Below are 15,690 nucleotides of genomic sequence, written 5' to 3'. Positions count from 1 at the left end.
TTAGGCCAAATGATCTCATTTATACCAACATAGATGACTTCTAGGAGTTCACACACACACAAAAAAAGTCCAAGGGTGATTTTATCATTCTTGGACTCATCAGCACTTCACTTTCAAAATGGACTATCCTTTCCCAAGGGATAGTCCCTGCTAGAACTCAAGTCCCAGATCTCAGATGATCACACATTCTCCCAAGGTGGAGAAACACTCTCTAAAGGCATTTCAGTTGGTTGGCCCAAGTCATCTTCTATTCTAATCGACACAGTGGATTAAGAGAATCAGAGAATCGTGTCCCATCACGGCCTGGTTAATTCCAAACTTCCAGGCCATGGTTATTGTTACAGCTCTCAGTGCACTTAGCACTACCCACACCCCCAGGTAGCTGCACACAATAAGGAGGTTTGCTGTAGGGTGCAGCACAGTGTTAAGACAATAACTGGGGAAAAAAAAGGCAGAAACAACTCAACAACTCTTAAACACCCAACAGTCACAGGTACTTGTTGAATGACTTGCATCAATCCTGCTTAAAATAAGAAATAGCACCCAACAGCGCTCAGTAATGGTAGTTCAGCTGTGGTTTATGTGATGGCTGAGGGACTCTGGCTAATGGAGCTACTGTCTGTGCTACAGGACTTTCCATATTCAGTGTGACTGTATCTGACAAAGTAGGCTTCATACTGCACTCAGAAAAATGAGGGCCAGCCCATGAAGCTGTGCTTATGTTGCAGTTTCTCCTTCTCCCCCCCAGCCCCAAAATTCTGCACCAGCTCAGCACTGAGATGCTCAGGTTGAAGGGTCACCAAGGCAACTTCCATTTAGACCCGTTCTTGGCTCATGAAAACAAGTCACAAGCGGTAAGAAGGGTGTTCCCCGCCCAATGGCTGAACGTGGTGGGGTAAAACAAACCTTAAAAATAAAACCTTTACATTTTGTCCGGGTTATTTTGAGTTAGCTTCCCACCCAAAGACAGTTTGCACCTGTGGAATAATTTCCTCCTCCAGTATTGGCTGATTTCAGATTCATGGCTGAGTGAAAGAATAATGCCATCACCAGAACACCAGCCCCACCTCTCCAAGCGACTGGCATCTTGCAAATGAAAGGAAAGACCAGTTTCCAATAACTGGCTGGGAGCACCTATCCTGGCACTCATATCTGCACTACAACCTTCACAAATCTGCATAGTCTCCTGTCCCCGGGTACCTCACCACCTCTGCTTTGCCTGTGTCTGCAGAGGCTGCAAACCAGCAGGTCTGTGCTTACAGACACTACAGGTAACTCAGCAAGGCTTCAGTCACAGTCTGCCTCTCTCTGCACATCCATTCTTCCAACTCCTGCCTCAAAATCAAGCTTTACAGGACCCACTTCAAGGTGCAGCATTGCTTCCTCCTTACTTCTGGCTTTCTCTCACCAGCTGTCTTTATTACTCCTAAAGCTTCCTCCTAAACACTTCATTTTCTCATGCTTTCTTGTACTTCAGGCTGGAATCCTGAAGCTGCTGAACCCAGGAATTCACCATTGTCTCCAGGTCTTCTTCCAGCCTGCCCCTTTATCCTCACAGCGATCATTGTTCCCTGGTGAGTCACAGACACCCCCCCCTTCTCCCCTCCAAATGCCTCCTGAACAATCTTCTCTTTTCCAAAGCCTGTCAAAACTGAGCCCAGCAGGATTCCCTACACCAACCTGACCTGGTTACAATACCTCCTGGAACTGATCCTCCAGCTGTCTGTGAAATTTCTGTAGAAGTGCCACTTCTTTATGCAGTACCATTAGCAGAAGACTAATAAATAATGCACGGGAATAACACAATCCCCAATAAACAATGTACTGCTTCTTCTTCTATTTTCTTAAGTGAGCAACATGGATCCTAAATCTGATCTCCCCCTCCAGTTGTTACCCAATCCTTACTACAGCTACTAAACTCTCTCCTCCCTCCCCTAGCAAGCCTGTCATTCCTTTCTTCCCAGCTGCCAGAGGCTTCCCTGCTACCTCCTCCAGCCCAAATACGCTGGCAGACATGAATGCAAGCACACTACACAAATGCAAACATCCAGGCACGTCTCAGGTTGCATGCTGAAAATGCACGTTCCCATGCACTGCAATAGTGTATGGAAACACTGAATATCATATTTATTTGGGTACCTGCTGGAACCCCTGCAGGAAGAGGTGAGTTGGAGGAGATCTTGTAATGAAAACAAAATCACCGAACCCGAAGTCTGGGCAAGACAGTGGTAGATATATGATCAGGGCATTCTTCAGTAGAAGCACACATTGGGCCCAAGGGGCCTCTGAATGGCTTCTTTAGCGTTAAAAGGGAGGAATTCAGGAGCTTTAGATCAGAAGTACATCCCAAACGGGCATTAGACTCTAATAAATAAGGTGCTTTACCCTGACAGAGTGCCAGAAACCTCCCAACATCCTCCCCACGGTCTGCATCCAGGCATCTCTGCAGTTGTTGGTGGTTTGGATGGCAGAAACCAAGCAAACAATCTCCCCATGTCACAGAGGAGGGAAGGGAAGCAACATCCTGCCCAAGGAACATTAAGCCACAGCCACTACAGAAAGCACCATGAATGCTCTAATTTGGAATCGCAGTAAATCCTTCAGGACAGGGACTGTGTCTCTCCAGGGTCTGGACAGCACACTGCACAATGGGACTCCAGCCCCATATCAGCACTGCAGCATGCAGTGTACAAATATTTACTGTCACCTGCAGCCTGCAGAGAGAGGCTGTCTCAGATGGACCTCCCCAGGGGCATCTGCGAAGATGATGGAAGTGTGAATCAGTGACCTAAGACCCAGACTGGGGAGCTCACTGCAAGCCACAGTTCAGCATGTCCTCCTAGACAGGTTCCCTTTTTTTTCCAAACACTCACTGATTTGGAGGTTTTAGCACTATTTTTTTTTTTTTTCTTTTTTAGCAAATCCCATAATCTTATCCAAGGTCTGCATATATGCAGAGTTGGTGGCCAGCCCTGCATGGTCCTAAATGGTCAAACCTGTATTTGAAAACAAGAGGCAAAAAGTGCAAAGAAACACACACAGGCAAGAAATAAACAAGTTCTTATTCTCCCAACACATTAGCCATGGGAAAACATGGCAAGCAAGATGGCAGGAGTGTGGGGATGTTGGCCCTGTCCCCACACATCCTGAATACCTGGACTGGTTCCAGCTCCTTTTACAAAAGGAAAGCAAAGGGGCTGCTGCTTGCTGCAGGCAGCTACCAGGTTCATAACCTCAGCCCTCCCAGGAGCTCAGGCTCTTGTTGAATAAGGCAGGGACATATCCCTAAGTCTGAGGTTTAGAAACAAGATGTATTTATTCGTTATTATTTTCAGTTATCTGAGTGCAGTAAAGGTCAGAACACTTATCTTCTGGGGTTGGTTCCTGCTCCCACTCATGTGGTTCAAAACCAATTGAATGATTTTCTGCATACTTCTCAGGCAGGGAAAAAAAAAAAAAAAATCCAGTGGGAATGAAACCTGATACAGGGCATTTTCTAAAGAGGATCTGTGGGAAACAAGGATCCACCGCAATGGGAGGAAGGGCTTGTGGGCATTCCTGGGTACCTCCTCCCCAGTCCCTGTTACACACAATGGAACATGAATAAAGATGACTGAGGAGGCCACAGCTTTTTACCTACATTTCAGCCTCAGCTGATATCAAGGACTGGAGTGGACAGTATCACCTACATGATACTCCCAGAGCTGCATTTTGGGTGACAATATTCAAGGACATAGCTGCATATCCTGTGCCCTGTGCACCGGCTGCTCCATAATCTCCAAGATTAATTTATGCAAAACATGAGAAGATGTGCTTTTTCCTTTTGCAGTGAATGACTTCATTAACCTTTCAGGAGCTTGCCAATAGTGAAGTAGAAGCAATGGGAAAATCACACTTCTGGGAAAAAGGGACTTCTGCCATGTAGCTAAGAACACATAACTGGGAGAGGCCAAAGACCAGCAAATGATGGACCCTGGTTTAGGAATCTGCCCTCCTGCTCTGCTCTCCCTCACACCCTCCAGTCTCTGCCCTGCTCTTGCAGTGGTCCTCCTCCCCCTGGCTTCTGACAGCTCAGGGCATGACCAGGGAGACAAGGAAGCCAGATGGGAAGGCAAATGAGGCAGAGGGTTTTAGACAGAGTCTGGAGAGAGACCTAGCCCAGAGGCAGAGCAGGAGGGAAAAAGCAGGTAAAACAGGTGAAGCAGGTATGGAGAGGGAGAAAAACGGCTGTGGGAAAACCAGGAAAAGGTGCACAGCACCTCACATGAAGCACGAGGGAGATGATCCAGCACACTAATGAAGGGTCAGAGTGTCGCAGAGACAGAAGGGAGAAATCAGGAACTGTCTGGTCAGGGGAACTGGGGCTCATGAGAGCCTGGGACTGAGTGACACCTGGCAGGGGGAAATGTGCTACCCAGGAATGGAGCTAAACTCCACTGGAGGCCAAAAAGTCACCATGCCCTGTCCTGAAGGACACTGGATGAACTTCAGCACGTGGCCATCTGCTTGACCTCTTTGTGCCTTGCTGTCAAAACCTCATGAATCCTGATTTGGCTGTTTCTCCCATCAACCAGTCACCTCTCCCTGCCCTGAGAAAGGGACTTCTCCATACCACATATCCCCTGTGTGGGAAGAAAAGAGAGTCCATGAGGGAATATAAAAAACCCACCACCGTTCAACTGCTGCCGCTGGACATGATCCTTGCAGCCAAAATCCTGTCTCTGAAGTGAGGTGGTTAAATACACCACAACCACCCTGGCTGACTTGGAGGAAACTCTATCCCACATCAGATAGTGGGACAGCCTCCTCGTGGGATCAGGTGGCTCTCAGGCAGATGGGAGAGGGGCTCTCCCTAAAGCAGTGACCCTGTTGTTCCTGTCCTGTTGCAACAGCAGGACACTAAGCACAGCTCTCCCAGTGTAAGCACAGTTGTCTTGACCTGCTGGGTATGTGTGGGCTCAAAGCAACACTCCATCAAGATGCACAGGGCTTCCCAGATCTTTGGTGCTCCCTCCTCCATCATGGCATTCCCTGGCAGGGCATAGGGCTGAACTCGGCTGGAAGTGACACATGGGACAGTCATCCTCTCAACAAGCAGAGATGTCATCAGGCAGCCAGGCACAACACAAGCCATGTTTTCAGGACAGAGTGTCTAGAGCCAGAGGAAGGGGAATAGGACAATGGGTCAAGACCAGAGTAAGTCACAAGGTCATGTCCAAGGAGGTAAGGTGACATCAGGAGACAACATTTGAGACTACAGACTTCATCAAGCTCCCAGGCAGAAACAAAGTACTCAGACATTAAAGTGACAACCGTGCTGCAGCTCAGAACGAGACTCCAGGCAGAGCCAGCAGCACACACATGGAGGGAGCCTCACCTTGCTCCCTCAGAGGGCAACCCCCATCCTGCCTGGCCAGCCAGGGCTGATCCCATGCCTGGTCCTTCTCCCTCAGGCCTGGCCAGGCAGCCAGGCAGGGACACACAGCCGGCAACAACAACAAGGGGTCTGCGGTGGAGACACACATAAGGGAGGAATTTGGAGGATAAACTAGAGGGAAGCGATACGAGTGTGCAGCGCATGAATAGTGGGGGAGGGTAGGAGATACAGGGTGAGAGAAGAAAATGACATGAACAGAAGGAAGAGAGCTGCAAATAGAAGGGGATATGGAAACAGCAGAGTGAGACAGATTGCAAGAGCGGTGGAAGTAGAGGAGACCTAAAGGGACAGAATATAATAACAACTCTTAAAATGAGAGGAAAAGGAGAGAGAGGAAAAAAGGTAGAAAGGAGAAGGGAGAGGGGGTGAGGGGAGAGGGGAGGGATTTATGATTTCCTGGAGAGGGAAGACAAATGCCCTGCATGTTTTTCTCCTTAGTTTTCAAAGGTTTTGTGGAAGCAGAGTGGAGACTTGTCATCCCCATTTGAAGAAGGGAGGAACTATGGCAGAGACAGAGAGGCAGGGAATGAGTGAGGTGGCAGAAAGAAGCTTGGCTCCCTTCTTTGAGTCTCCCATCAAACACACAGGTGAAGAACAGTCTAGACTTTCTTCTCCTGAGCACACCACAGAGAATCCACTACTCAAAGATGGTAGGAAGAGGGCTTGCTAGAAAAGTGAGAGACAACCCAAAGTAATGTCAGCAAAAAAGGGTAAGGGTACCTGTATTTTTATTTTTTTTGCCAGCACCACCAATGTCTCTGGACACCTGTGTTTAAATGTACTCAGAGTAAATTAACCCAGAAAATACCAAAATGAGCACTGTCTGAGTGCTTACACGGGGAACTGCCCACAGGGAGATGTTGCAGTGTGGGTTCAGGCACTTGCCAACCCTCCCAGCCACAGCCAGCTGCAAGGAAAATGGAAGGAGGGTGCACAGGAGGCTGTGTGACTGGGGCTCTGCTCCTGCAACACTGACTGATGTCATTTGTCTGCAGCCTTTTTTTTTTCTGGATGTCTAAATTTTATCCAGTTTAATTTGTACCACCTTTGTGTTTCAGCTGCCACCATGGAAAACAGTCTTTTTGTGCCTGCAAACAACCACCAAGCCCCCAAGCACACGTACACCCAAGCCAAACATAGTTTGCAAGAGCCTTGAATAAACCAAATACCTGGTGCCTGCTTGAACTCCCACATGCACTTGGGCAAACAGAACTTCCCAATTACTCCCTGCACACAGGAACCCAAAGGACCCAGCATTTTCCTCATCTCAGACAACACTACTTTATGGCTTGCTAGCACAGGAATTGTCTAGGATTCCCTCATCAATGAGTGACGAAGGTCTCTCTGCTATAAATTGATGTTAATGGCAGGTTGTGTACCTTGTTTGTTTATTGCCAAGGAGGAATGTTTGCCGTGGCTGTCAAGTTTATAAAAATATTTCCATGGCTTCAGACAGCTTGGCATTTTTACATGCAGCTGAGAGAGTGGGTGAATGTACAGATGAAAAATTGAAGCAACATTATTGAAGTTGGAAAAATAGTATCTCCTAGCACCACCAAGATGGCTTAAAAAGGCCAGGAAGGTCAGCGATATTTCTGAATAAAATGTATTTTTTCCACCAGGGGTTTCTGAAGAGCTGGCAATAATTAAGCATTACAACACCTTTCTGAAGTAGATAACCCAGCTGAGGGCATATGAGGTTAAAGGACTTGCCCATGATCACACAAAGCAAATCAGTGACAGAGAAGAGAAGAGAATTAAACCCAACAGGCTTAGCTTCCATGACCCAAGTCCCACACACCTGGCTGACATCCAGATGGAAGGACAGGAGCTGTACCAGCTGTGGACCTGACTGAAGAGCACAAGTCTTCCCAGGCAGTCTAGCAATTGGGCAAAGAGCTGAGCGACAGGAACCCACCCCAACTTCAGACAGTAATTGTGAAAACAAGTGACAGAAGGCTGGGAAGCAGTGCCTAGTTACCAACCACGGTGCCAAGTGGATTAAATATACATCGATAGATTCAATTACAAAGAGCAGCATGCAAAATGGAAGTGATTGCAGTCAAGGACCCAGGATGGCAAGAAATAACCTCAAAATAAAATCACAGGTTTCAGTAAGAAGAAATCCATGCTTCCAGAAGTCGTGGAAAAAGTTCAGCTGTCAGTCCCCAGGGTATTGTCCCAGGCCACCGCAGACTGGGAGGGTGCAGTGACACCCAAGCCCCGAGGGCTAGTGAGAAGCCTGCAGGACTCAAGTTTAGTGGGGTGAGAGAGATCCGTATCACCTAATGCTGAGCAGCCCTTTGTTATCACTGTCACCAGAGAAGCTGGAGAGTGAAGTGCAGAGAAAGTGAGCTGTTCTCCAGTGTCCCCCCAACAAGCTGCCTGCATCTCACTAGGGCAGGGCTGAGACACATCACTGAGTGAGGAGGAGGAGACCTGCTTCACACTTTGGGGGGTCCTGGACTGGAATATTCATGGATTCCCAGCATGGATATTGCACCCACCTGTGCCCTAATGCACATTCTGTTTTGGGGGAACCTGCAAGTACTGTTTTGGCAGGTAAGGTCAGATCCTGACAGCAGCTGCATACTCCTCATCTGTAGGGAGATCAGGAGCTCACTCTGTTCTCCTTCTTCAATCATGCATTTTCCCAGGATTTCAAAGTGTTATGGAATTTTCATTGAAACCCCCCGGCCACCTCCATCCTGGACTTATCACGACACATGCACTGCACCATGATCAGTAGTAAAGATTTAATTTCCTTCTTCTTGGAGCAAAAATAGAAAGGATAATCATTCAACACTCCATACACACAGCTGTCACCTGAAAAACGCAGGTGAACCCAGTTAAACGGAAAGGCAAATAAAATCTCAGACCATTTTTTGGTACCTGGAGAACTAGACCAGCAGTATTTTGCATGCAAGATTACAGGTCTGTGTGCAGTTGCATTTTCACATTCCATTACTGCAATTGCACACAGCCAGTTACGTGCCTTAGCAGCAGCTTACAAAAGCAATTGCTGCTAAACATACAAAATCCAGCCCCCAGATGCACACGCGCAAGACTGAAAAACTGGTCCTTATTTTTCTGCCACAGAAAAGATGTGTGTTTGCTGGCTGAGCCTGCTCCCTGTGCAAACACCACACCAGCACATTTCCTTGCATTTGTATGTCGAGCCACATATTCATTCAAGCTTTGAAATAACCTAAAATGTATACGGCATTTTGCAATTAGAAGCATCCCAAAAATGCAAAAAAGGCCCCAGATTTTGCATAAAAAATTCTTCTCCCAGCAAGCAACTGTAACCACCTCTCCAGCCAGAATGTTTAACTGTCTGTTTAAGGCTCCAGAGAACACAGTGCTTACCCTTTAAGACAGTAAGAGATGAATACTTTTTTTCATTTAAACTATAGGGAGTTTTACCTAGATAGACTGCAATTTCCTGAGCTTGAATCTGGCAAAGTGCCCAGGGCTAAGACCACTCCCCCTTCTTCTTTTGGCAAAAATTACCATGGCGTCCTTAATAGTCAGAAGTAGTTTTCAGGGTTTTGTTTTCACAAAAGATGCTGAGAAAAACCCAATTGCGAGCAAGCAAGCCCGGGTACTGCAGAACTTCTAAGAATTAGACTGCTGCTCAACATCTGAAGAGTACTATCCCCAAATACTCTACCGAGGGATGGTTCAGTTCTGAGTCACAGGGAAGTGGACTGAATCACAAATAGCCATTCCTGCTAACTGCTCTCACCCCCCACCCATCCCAAGTTTACAATCCAAGCAGTGACCAGGTTGAGGTTAGCTTGGGAAAGATGATGAGATCACAGTCTGGGGAGATACAGCCTCAGACAGCCTAAAGATTTTGTTAACCGGCTCCTTGCTTTGCGTGGAGACACGGGCAGCAGTTGTTACACCAGGTTTACCATATGTTTATAATATTGTTGTTATGGGAATGCATGTCCAGTCCATGTCACTGGCAAGTTGTGCTGTTTTCTGCTGGAAGGACAAAACAGAATTCACTGTCCAACAGAGCGCCGAGTGTGTGCATACTTCGAGCAGAATTTATCGTCGCATGAGTCACGCTCGGTGCAAAACCACAGCCTTTGTCCATGGGCTGGTGAGCCGTGGTGTCTGCACAGGCACACACAACCCTTTGGGGTGCTGGGCAAGCATCACCCCACCTCACACACTGCAGCAGGAAAGCTCCACGGGAGCTTTAAGGCAATTTTCCTAAGGCTGCCCATCAGAGCAGCGCCAGGATCTCAAGTTCTGTGAGACGTCCACCTCCACTTCTCAGACCTCTACCTCCATTTCTCAGACTGGACAAGTGAAAGATAAAGCAGGGCCAATGTTAACTCAGTTAGGGTCACAACTCTGCAAAACAGAAAAAAGTACTAGCTTCCCCACGTGTCCCAAAAGGGTGCTTAGGGCAGCGAGTTGGCGTATGGGACACAGGAGTTACATGTTTGAGAGACTGTTGTCAAAACTACAGTAGCTGGGCTGCCTGCACCCTTAGGCATAGGGCAGGGAGCAACCAGGGGTGCTCCCATCCCCAGCGGGCAGGAGCAATGCCAGTGGCTCAAGTGGCTCTGCCATGCAGAATCAGCACTGAATGACTAACTGCAGAGGAGAAATCTCTTGTCTGACAGCCCCCAACAAAACGCAGGCTGAAGGAGTGAAATACATTTTGTTTACTGTCAAGCCCACCAACTCCTGCCACTGAAGACCCCTGAAGCAAGAGCAGCTGACTGGAACAGCACACCACCAGTTCAAAGGAAAACCTATTTACCCACTTAGCCTCCTTCTAGACATCAGCAAACAGCACAAGAAGCGGCCAACTCCCCTCCCCTCCCCGCCCCCCCAGCCCTGAAACGTTGCCATTTTCTGTCCCCGTCTCCATGCAGCTCGTCACATCCCATGCCGGGGCTGAGGAACGCCGTGCAGGGTTTAATTGTGCACACGTTCTCCGAGGAAGGGCGGCATGGGATGTCCACAAAGGAGCAGAGGCAGGAGGCCAAGGCTGGTTATTGGCCTCGAGTCATACTCGCTGATTGGCGCGTCAAGGATTTTAAAGTGCATAGCTGATCAGATCAGCAGCTTGTCCTAGAAGGAGAAAAGTGACATAAAATATGCACAAGCCTTCCTTCTGTCCTGACAGCAGGTTGAGTTTTCAGATGATGTGGAAACAGCAGTCTGCTCTCCTCCCCCCAACATGGTCTCCTCTCCCGCCTTTGCTGCAGTGCTGCCGTCTTGTTCCTGACTCCAGAGACTCTGCTCCCTCCCCAGCCTTCATGCCGAGGCTCAGACTCTGGCCAAGGGGCTCCATGCCACTGCTTTTACGCCCACTCAGCCCTTGGCCTTTCTTCTCAGCATGCCAAGCAGGGGCTCATTAGTGTTCCCTGTTGTCAAGCTTTTGTGGCTCAAGCTCGTCCAGTGCCAAGCTGGAACAGAAAGGCCATCAAATCCCCATCCAGGAGGGTGCAAAACTTCCCTGTGCTGCCAGCCCAGCTGGGATTCAAACAGGTGATCCTGGAGAGGAAAGGTGGAGCGTGTACACATATGATCTGCATGTGTGGGAGCAGCCTGTGAGCTCTGCCTGCAACGAGCTGATGCTGCTCCAGTTTCTTCTCAAAGAGAGTGACCTGGGGAACATTTGACCTGAGATCTGTCCTCTGCACATGCACGTGTGTAACATTTTATTTGTGCAGGAGAGACACCTGTGGTATGTCCCTGCTCCATCATGGGAATGCTGCCATGAATGGAAAAGCTAAAACACGTCACATACTGGTTTTTAAGTCTCAGCCACCTCACATGCAGTTGGTGCTATCACAAAGTCGGCTGTCATATACAACTGCTACCAGGCTAAGGGAATAAGCTATCCTGTAAACTGAGGAAAACACCAGAGCTGGGCCATGTCTGTGCAGGAACCATGCTCACAAGATGTGCACATTGCCCCTCATGAGGAAGGATGTGAGACACAAGCAGGTGTGTGATTGCACAAACTTGGTGTTTCTATGTGTGTGAAGGTGCTGGGTGTGTGGAAACATCAATAAAGCAATAAAGGTTTATTTCATCCCCACGCTTCTTTTCACAAGAAACAGACTACTTTCTCCTTGCTACTGTCACATTCCAGGAAAATTGACAGAAATTTACAAAGACATTTTAACAGAAGGCCCCTCTACCAGAGAAGCCACCTATGGAAAAGGCAAGCCACATGCTCTCTCCTCATTCTCCCAAATGCAATTCTTGCCCAAGTCACAATCACTCCAGCTACAAAAATCTCTTCCCCTCACCAAATGCCCCAAACTCTGCCAAGTCAGAAAACTCAGCATCTGTGTTCTTCCATACTGGAAAGTCCTGCTGCATCACACTTAGCTTAGCTGTGCTTTAGCCTTGCTCGTGCCCTGATTCAGTTCAAAATTTCCCCTCTTTTTAAAGCCCTCCAAAGGAGACGGTCCAAGGTCTTCCTTAGACATCCTTCCTCCCTGCTCCCCCATCTGTCTACATCCCCTCTCCACTGATTTTTCCAGCCAGCTTCAGAACCATAGGTGCTGGAGCCGCCTCCTTCTTCTCCCCAGGTCCAGCTGCCTAGAACAGGCATTTTCCCTCCCTACCTCATTGCCTGACAAGTCTCCTTTCAAACATGATCTGATACTTCTCCCTCTCCTGTGACGATAAACCTCAGAGTCTCTCTCCCTGCCTCTCACATACCTCCATCACTGGACTGACTGTAAGGCATGTGGGATAAAGGTATCATGGAAAACGTTACAGCAAATCACAGGGTTTTGCTTTGATTCTTTTCCTGCTTATTTATTTATTTTGTGAAGGGAGGTAACAAGTCAGAGAGAAGCTGGCTGAGATTTCTGCCGTACATTTTTTTTTGCAGCAGCAAGATCCTCCATCTTCCTTGCTGGATTGAATAGGGTCTCAGGACAATTTAGACTCCCTCCCCCATCTCCCATTCCTGCTCATATTCTTCAACACATGATGCTCTCCTCCCAGCCTTGACTGGGAAAGCACATATCCTCACTCTCTCCCCCTCTTCCAGCTCCTGCCTCACATAGGTTGTGCCAGGACATTAGGATGACGAACATTTGTGCAGCTCAGAATCTTGTAGGTTATTTTTTAACAAAACAACTAGAATCAATGAAACCTGAATGATGGCACACGACAAACTTAAAAGACCTCGTGAGGATGCACCTAGCATTTCAGGAGGCTTTCTGTGTCTCATAGCACAAGGAAAAAAAATGTCCCTCCAAATTTAACCAAAGCCAGTACCGACACTGTGATAAGCCTGGGTGCGAGGAGCAGGGATTCTCTCCCCTTTGCCATTTTTTTTTTTCTTTTTGGCTCCTGCACATTATCACCTCACCAACAGTAGGATAACAGCTACAAAACCTCCGGCAAGAGAGCAAGCAAGCAGGCTTCACATTGCTGCTCTCACGCCGAGCTCGATATTTACTTGCTGATAAACGGCAACTGTAAATACATCTCATCTAATCTCCCGACATCCAGGAGGGGGAAAAAAAAAAAACAAAAACCCATCTCCCATCCCCGCGGCGATCTGCCTGGCTCCGGAGGGAGCAGCGGGATGGAGGGCTGACAAAAGAGCCCGGCTCTGCACCCTCCCCCCGGGGCTCCCTCGGCCCGCCGCCCCCAGAAAAGCCGCCGGGACAGCAGCCAACAGGTGGAAGGCGCTTTTGTGTCCCTTCTGGGGAGCGGGGAGGGACCAAACCCGAGCAAACCGAGAAACTGAGGCACGGCAGCGCGGCCGCCGCAAAACTTTGCAGCGGCGAGCCGGGGGCGGCGGGTCTGACTGCGGCACACGCGGCCGCCCCTCCGAGCGGGGAGCGGCCCGGGGGCGGCATGGCGGGGCTCGGAGCCCCCGCCCGCTCGGCGCGTCCCTTACCTGTCTCAGGCGGCGAGGGCGCGGGGCGGCATGGCGGGGAGCGGAGCGGGCGCTGCGGCGGGCGGGCGCTACGGCAGCACCGGGGCAACTCACGGGGAAGCCGTGCCGGGCCTTTTGTCTGCGCGGGGCGGCGGGGCGGCGGGGCCGCCTCCCCCCGCGGGCGCCGCGGCGCTTGGTACGGCCCAGGCATTCATGCCAAGCGGCTTTCACACATGGAGGCTTGTCTCCAGCGGCTGCTGACAAGCCACAAACAAGGCGGCCCCCTCCCTCCTCCTCCTCCCGCCTCCCTCCTCCTCCTCCGCCGGCCTCCTCCATGCGAACTCCAACTCCGGTGACAGCGCGGGGCAGCGGGAAGGGCGCCCGCCGCCTCCCCGTTAACGTGGCAGGCGCCCGCTTTGCCTTCCCCGCAGCCGGGAGGGATCGGGGCACTGCCGGCTCCCTGCGGCAGCTAAACCCTCCGAGTAAAGAGCACGGCTCCGCCGCGTCCCACCCTCGCCATGGCTCCCAGTGTTCCGGCTCCTCCGGGATCTGCCGGCCGGGATTCGCCCCGGTTCCCCCGTTTTCCGAGGTCGTGTAAATAACGCGCGGCGAGCGGCGGGGACCGCACGCCGAGGGCCTGGGGTCAGTTTCATCCCGCGGCAGCGCCGTGGTGGGAGGGAGAAATCACAAAAAAAACAAGCTCTCGTGGACTCCCAAAAATTTTTGCAGCCGCTTATGCTGTAAACAGAGGGAGAGCCCAGCTGTCCAGTGAGAAAGTCTAGGTGTCACAAGGCACAGCCGGCTCTTGGAACCCGAGACACCCAAAAAGGCCCTGGCCATGCTGGGTCCAGAGCTGCAGAGGTTTGAGCTGAGTTTGTTCCGTGCCTTCAGCCCAGAGGGTTCCCTGGCCATGCCGGTTTGCACGGCCTCCATCCAGCAGCAGCCAAACCAAAACACAGCCCCTGTGAATCATTAAACTCTGCTGCCTTGCCTAGGGTTCAGCAGGGTTCAGTCGGCCCAGAAAGCAAACCACATGACCGACTGTCATAAGTTTCGTAACAAAACCACAAAACTCAATCTCAAAAAACACATCCCTGTCCAGGGATAACAAAAGATTTTTTTTTTTTTTCCTCCGAGTCTCAACAGTAAAGGTCTGTGGAGCCCAGAAGAGTGTTGCACAAGAATCAGCTGGCTTCATTTAATAAAAGTAATTATAATAATCATAATAATCACCAGTTGAATAGCTTTTGTTGTCCAATGACCTCAAAGACATTTTACTAACCCAGACTGGTATTTTTATCTAAATTTAACAAGTGATAAAACATTCAGGCAGATGAAGTGACCTACTCAAGGTCATCTTCTGAACCTGTAACAGAAGGGAGAATGCACATTTTTGAACTCAAGTGCTCAACAGAAAATCCACTTCCCAGAAACAGAGCTCCTACAATTCCCCCAAAACTCAAAAAAGTTTTATTCAAGTCGCAGTTTTGCTGAAAGAAATTTTAACCAGGTCTAATTTGGATAGCTTGGATGCAAATGAGGTTCTTCCCAGGAAAGAGAAATAGAGGTCAAGTGGTGAGGAAAGACTACAGCCAAGGTTGACTGAGGAGAAAGGAGAAGGGGAAGAGCAAAGCCAGGAGACAAGGCTGGAAAATCAGAGACACACCTACAAATTTCCCAGCTGGAAGAGCAAGATAGCTCCAAGAGATCTGGGTGAAAGGTTTGCAGGCTATGTGAAGGATATAAAAAGGTGGAAGAACGCAGAGTCTGGAATCTGACCTGCAGGAAAGCCATATCAACCACTTGCAGTCAGGAGAGTTGGTAGGGTGCACTCACACCAAAGGTTTGGCCACAGTGTCAGTGAACCCCCCAAACAGGCTGCTCAAGCTGTCTCACCTTGGCAGGTGCTGGGAGCTGGCTCTGCAGGTCCTCCAGAGAGGATGACTGCCACACTCAGCCTGGTGGAAGCAAAGCCAGATTATGGATTGAGTAGTCATCATGTCCAGCTTCATCTCCCAGTCTCTGCAACGGGACACAGGACAGCAGCTGTGCCCGCTGGTGCACAGGGTTCTGCACAGCCTGACATTCATCTCCAGGTTTTGGAGCCTTTAAAGGGAAAAAAGCTAAGCTCATCTTCTCTGGGGATGGCTGTGCCCAGTGCATATCCTTTCTCCACTTCTCCAAATCTCACTCTTTTCAAGTTGCTTTTCAGCTTTGATGAAGATTATTTGTTCTTCCTTTCCAGTCCCTGGACTTCCTAATGCCTAATCAGCTCTGGGTGAGGCCATATCTTCTTGTAACTGCTGAGAGCTGCTGCTCTTGGCAGGGTGGATTTTCCCTCTTCCTTCATTTCCATAACGTTTCCCTT

The 15,690-nt window shown here is 49.5% G+C and overlaps 1 protein-coding gene across 6 annotated transcripts in view; it reads right to left on the bottom strand.

The window, feature by feature from the left end:
• BCL9 (BCL9 transcription coactivator) overlaps positions 1–13,589 on the bottom strand; it is a 57,311-nt gene extending 43,722 nt beyond the window's left edge. For all 6 annotated transcript variants that reach the window (XM_079308411.1, XM_079308416.1, XM_079308407.1 and 3 more), the window contains exon 1: positions 13,344–13,589. The gene's annotated coding sequence lies outside the window, so the exon portion shown is untranslated. The remainder of the gene's footprint in view (positions 1–13,343) is intronic.
• Positions 13,590–15,690: the final 2,101 nt, after the last annotated feature.

The sequence above is a fragment of the Erithacus rubecula genome, assembly GCF_903797595.1.
Source record: "Erithacus rubecula genome assembly, chromosome: 1".
NCBI lineage: Eukaryota > Metazoa > Chordata > Aves > Passeriformes > Muscicapidae > Erithacus > Erithacus rubecula.
Note: the sequence above shows the minus strand (reverse complement) of the source record. Positions and strands in the feature narration are given on the sequence as shown.